Below are 6,000 nucleotides of genomic sequence, written 5' to 3' on the forward strand. Positions count from 1 at the left end.
AGAATACACAGGGACTTGCCTTTCATTTTCTGCAGTTCCCTGAGTTGCTGAATCTTCTGGGTTTAACATATTTTCTCATCTCCAGCAGTGTTGTAGCAGACCCAGAGCTGATTGACAGGCAAGCTGAGGAGAGGAGAATTCTATGAGCTCATGCTGCATCCTCTTGCTATTTTCTTACCATAAATCTATGTGAAATGGAGCAAGAGTAATGGGTTAAAATATTAATAGTTCAAAAATCAGACACATTGGAAGGAAGCCGCATTTTTTTTTTTTTTGGCTCATTTTTCTCCCCTCCCCTATCAGTCCCTGGAGGACAATAAGGCCAGGAATTCAGAGAGAACTCTAAATGTAAAGAAAACTCAACACAAACCTGTGATGGTATAACTAAAGAGTTTTAAGGCTGTTATAGTTGAAATATGTGTTAAAAATCTTGCCTCAAATTTGTGCCTCCTTAGATATCACTGCAGGTTGGGATAAAAGCTGTTCAACAGCCTAGGCTTTACCACAACCTGCTTAACAAGTGACAAACCCATCAGAAAAAAACATTAGCATACATTAGCATGTGTAAACTGTGCCCTTAAATCCTGTTATGAATAATGGTGATGACTTGCTGAGCTGTGCTGTGGGGAGAAGGGTCCCTCTGCCAGGGGAGTTGGGCTGAGTGAGATCAGGCCCTGACCCAGCTTTACGGGTTTCTCCTGCCTAAGCCTAAGCTGTCTCAAGTCCTTGCAAAGCAGCAGAGCGCCGGTGGCTGTGTTCTGAGTACCGATACTCCTTTGGGGGTTGTTGACAACCCAGAATAAGTTTCCTTCTCGGGATCATGACAGCGAGATAAGTCCATTAGCCTGTTTCAGTGGGGCATTGGCAGCTTACCGAGGGGGTAGAGGGGATGAGCTGTGTGGATGCAGCCTTGGCTGAAGAAGAAATAAATTATCTACAAAGCAGTGGTAAAAAGCAGCCATTAATTATGAGAAGTGACAATGTAGCCCAGAACCGTGAGCTCCGGGGTCTTCATTGCATGAGAAATTTGAATCATCAAAACAGAATATCCTGCATTTGAAGGAACCTCACAAGGATCTTTGAATCCAATGCTGGACAATCAAAAGCTTTGCTAAAATAAAAAAATCACATCCATGGCCTTCTGTATAGCCACTAGATGAGTTGGTGCAGAAGGAAATTAAGTCAGCACAGCACGAAGAATCTGCTCAGAACATTTCTGTAGTGTGAGTTTTTAAAAAATCACGTACATTCTAAGCTGTCAAGCCATCAATTCTCATGCTGTAATTTTAGGGAGAATGGCATATCTTTCATCTGTAGCCATGAATCCTGCTTTAAGCTCAAAATTTAGCTCAGGCACGAATCAAAATGGAGAGAAGCAGTGGCTGTGTGTAAAACTGCGCTGCTTTAAATACTCACCCAGGGCAGGGTGTGAATGGTTGCTAATGATCCCTCTACGTTTTGTTTGAGCCATTCCATGGCAAACGGTCGCATCTTTCTAGTAGGAATGTCGCTGCTTAGGAAACAGAAGGGGTTTTTCCTGGCAAGCACCTATTCGTAGACTTCTGCCAGAAGTGTCCTCGACCATCCACCAGCGGGTGCTGGGGGTCTGCCCTCCTGATCCTGGGTTTCCTCACTTGGAGGCGCTTTTGAGCTGATTTGCAAGGAATTCAAATCCCCAGCTTCAGTTCTAACTGTGATTGCTCCTGAATGTCAGTCTCTGAGCCTGTCCAAATTATACACCCAGAGGCAGATGCTCCTTCTAGAAAAGTTGCCTGAGCGAGGCCTTTCCCAGAGGTGCCTTGCCCATGAGCAGAATGGAAAGAACTGAAGCCAAGGAGCTCCTGACCACCTTGCTGAAGCCCTTGGTGGGCTCACCTTCCTCATTCCTGCTCTGTGCTTCCATCACCTTCACAATCCCTCGGGAGTCACCACGCTAAACCAGCTCTAAGGAAGACAATAGTCGAGCTTGAGAGCATTAAATTAAATTTTGAAGGCTGCCTAAAGCACTATCCCTATGAAACAAGGCCCCGGCTGTTGCCCCAGGAGTGGTCCTTGGAGAACAAGCCCATGCAGATGTGCCTGACAGCCCTGCTCGGAACACGTCAGTGCTCACGAGGAGGCTGTTGCTCTGCTGTGGTTCAGCTCAGGCTGCTGAGCTGTTCCAATCAGCTCTAAGTGCCCCAGTGAGTGCCTTGGAAACATGATTTCCCACAAGCCTGGGAAAAGGTGGGAGGTCGAACTTTATGATTGCTCAGACAGGAGAGTCATAAACTACAACCCCCAAAAATGACTTTGCATCAAGATATTAGTGGTTTCTAACACAAGGGCTGGTTGGAGGTTGTGGTGCCACAAAGTGGCAGTGTCTCCTTGGGGTCATTCTGGCTGGTGGCTGCTCTTGGTGTCAAACCCGGGCAGCTGCACCAGCTGATGCTGCACAAGAGGAGGGAACATTGTGCTGATGGTCTTCAGGGGCTCCTCAGGACACGGAGACTGGCAGGTAAAAAGCAATACCACAGAGTGCTCCAGAATCTGTATGCACCCTTCCAATTATAAGTAAAAAAAAAAAGCAAAAGCAGCAGTAAGCGAGGAAAAGGAACATCTTCCCTAAGCCGGAGCACATGGATAATGTAACTGTGGCACAGACACCCTCCCACGGGCTGCAGCTCCTACAAGAAAAGCAAGTAGCTGCTGAGCACAAGCACGTCCGTACAGGAGGGGGATGTTTTAAGTGCTGACACAGATTTGGCTGACAAACACGGTGCTGGCACACTGTCTCCTTTGAAATAACAAATGCTGCCGCAAAACGTGCTCTGCACTGCTGTGTCTGTCCCTGTGTGCTGTGAAAGTGGCTCCTAGGGAGTTCATCCATGAAGCTGAGACGTCCAAAAATCAAGACCTTTTGTTTGAAGTTTGGTCCTGTGAAAATGGCAGTCCTGCAATTCCAGGTGACCTGGTGGTGTCTGTAGGGCAGAGGTCTTTGGCAATGCCAGCACAGACCCATTCACAGCAAGGGACTGGGCAATAGATTCCTAAATTAATCTGTTTGAGATTTGTTCTTACAGCCACATAAATAACGAGAGTATTCCTTGCAATTCTAGGAGCAGAGACATTTGGTCCTGGCCTGCAGCTCCCTGCCTACCCTGACAGAAGTCTGCATTCCTGCTCTGATCTCTACAGTCAAGGTGTAGCTTATCTTGGAAAGTGGAATAGTGCTGCAGGGAGGGGACAAGGTTTTTGCAGGGCAAGGGGAACATCCAGGTAGGTGAGTGAATTAAATTCATGACTTTGGCCACTAGAACGCTGGGTTGGGTTTTTTTCTCAGCAGTTATTGAAAGGGGAGAAGGGATCGAACCAAATGTGTGAGAGGGCTGGGCCACCTTCCACTTCTCAGGTGCTCTTGTCTGCAGCTGCATGTGCTGGCTGGGACCTACATCCCTCATCTCTTGCTGCCTAAAGCTGACAGTGTGATGCAGTGCTTTGGGAAAAGCACTGTGCTTCCCTCCTGGAACTCATCCAGCCCCCAAAGCAAATGGAGGAAGGCTAAGAGACAAGATGCAGCAGTGTCCCCTGATTACCCCTCCCCTCAATCCCATCTGCAGATAAAACTGCATCCAGAAGGGGTTATGCTGAGGGGGTGTCCCAGATGGGACCACATGCACCACAATATGCTACAGTCTGCCTAAGCCAGCCCCAAACAGCTCTGCTACAGTGAGGAAGAAGGAAGTGAAGGCTGTAACCTCTTGGGATGAGCTTAGAAACCCTGGGAAGCACCAATAGATGGGCCTTGCTTGGCCTGGGGACTATAAATCCCCAGCTCCCTGGTGGTGGCAGTGCCCCTGCCCTGGCACAGGTGCCTAGCAGGACTGGGGAGATGTCTCTGCCCCTGCTGCCTCTGGGAACATCTTTGCTGCTCTAAACTACTCCCCTCTCAGGACCATACGGGCCACTAAGATGATTAAGGGATTGGAGCAGCTGTCATGAGAGCTGGAAAAATGAAGGCTTGGGAGGGGGGTTCTCGTCCATGTCTATTAATACCTGGTGGGGGGTAAAGGATCACAGAATAGTGAGGTTGTAAGGAACCACTATGGGTCATCTGGTCCAACCTCTCTGCTACTGTAGGGTCATCCTAAAGGGCATTGGACAGGATTGTGTCCAGATGGTTTTTAATACCTCCAGTAAGGGAGACTCCACACCCTCTCTGGGCAACCTGTTCCTTTGTGTGGTCACCTGCACAGTGAAGTTCTTCCTCATTTTCATGTGGAATTTCCTGTGCATTAGTTTCTGCCTGTTGCCTCTTGTCCTGTTGCTGGGCACCACTGAGCAGAGCCTGATCCATCCTCTGCACCCTCCCTGCAGATACTGACAGACATTGATGAGGTCCCCTCTCAGTTGAAACTTCTTGAGGCTGAACAGCTCCAGCTTCCTCAGTCTTTCCCTGTAAGAGAGACGCTTCAATTCCTTAATCATCTTTGTATCCCTCTGTTGGATCTGCTCCAAGAACTCCATGTTTCTCTTGTACTGAGGAGCCCAGAACTGGACACAGCACATCAGATGTTGCCTCACTAGGGCTGGAGGGGCAGGATCAGCTCCCTTGACCTGCTGCCAATGCTCTTTTTAATGCATCCCAGGATACCAGCGACCTTCTTGATCTCCAGGGCACACTGCTGGCTAAGGGACAGCTTCTTGTCCACCAAGACTCCCTGGTCCTTCTCTGCAGAGCTGCTTCCCAGCAGGTTTGCCCCCATCAGGTACTGGTGCACGGAGTTATTCTTCCCTAGGTGCACCATCATGGTGGATGTTCAGGTATTTAAACCAGCAGAAGGTGATGGGTGGGGTTTGAGAAGAGGAAGGCAAACGATACAAGCTTTAAAAAAATCACCAGTGAGACCACAGACACATCACAGAGAGAGGGGGAGCAGCTCTGGGGGCCCCCAGCCCCATGGTGACACCATGCAGGGTGTAGCAGCAAGGGCCCCATCAGCCCTACTTCATGATGCAGGCAGAAACATCCAGGATCCCCCTTTATGCCCAGCCCAATCGGGAGCTAGCACAAGACCCAACACTCTGCCGTGCACTTTGTAGCCTGATGCCACCTCCTCCTCGGTGGGGTGGAAGGCTCTGTGTCACTATCAACATAGTGCCAAGGCCACTGAACTCAGGAAATTTATTCAAAGCAGCGAGAACCAATCGTGTTGTGAGTGTCAGGGAGGTGGCCCCCACCATGCTGCTGCACCATGCTGTCACAGCCACCAAGAGGGCAAAGTTCCTGGGAGAGCCAGAGGAAACAGTGTTTCCTTCCCAGCAAGCTTCCAACAATCCAGCAGCTCCTGGATGCTGAGGAGCTGTACAGGAGGGACACTAAACCTTCCAAAAAACCTGCAGCCTCAGGGAGGGTGGTGAGGGACGAGCAGCAAGAGGGGTCAGAGAGCAGCCTCCTTTCCAGCCCAGTGCAGTGTCACTCACACAGTGAGGTGGGGACAGCGGATATCCTGGGACAAGGCACGGCCAGTGAGACAGAGCAGCTCACAGGGTATTTTAGCATTCCCTGTCACACCCATCCGGTGTGGGGACATTTGGGAACATGGCCTGGCCACCACAGCTGCTGCAGTCTGCTTCCAGTGCTGGACATGGGTTCTTACAAGTCCAAACTGGAAGTCAGGACCTAGATAACCAACAGCAGCTGGAGATGGAGAATGTGTGGATTTACACAGACACAGACACACACACACACACACACACACACACACACAGGGCTGTTTCCATTCCCAGGGCAGCCCGGGTTTTGGTAGCCCTCATCCTGTGTGGCCACCTCGTACCACCTTGAGTGATGCATGCCATGCCCAGCAGCCAAATTTTGGCAACATTTGGCTAAACTGCAGGGCCAAAAATCACAGTTATTTCCCACGACATTCTCCATCACCCTCAAGCAGCTATGCTGACACCCAATTTGCCCTGTCTCAGGGCACTGGGGACAAAGAAACACCCTTACAGTGACACCGA

This window comes from Prinia subflava, chromosome 13, assembly GCF_021018805.1.
Source record: "Prinia subflava isolate CZ2003 ecotype Zambia chromosome 13, Cam_Psub_1.2, whole genome shotgun sequence".
Taxonomy (NCBI): domain Eukaryota; kingdom Metazoa; phylum Chordata; class Aves; order Passeriformes; family Cisticolidae; genus Prinia; species Prinia subflava.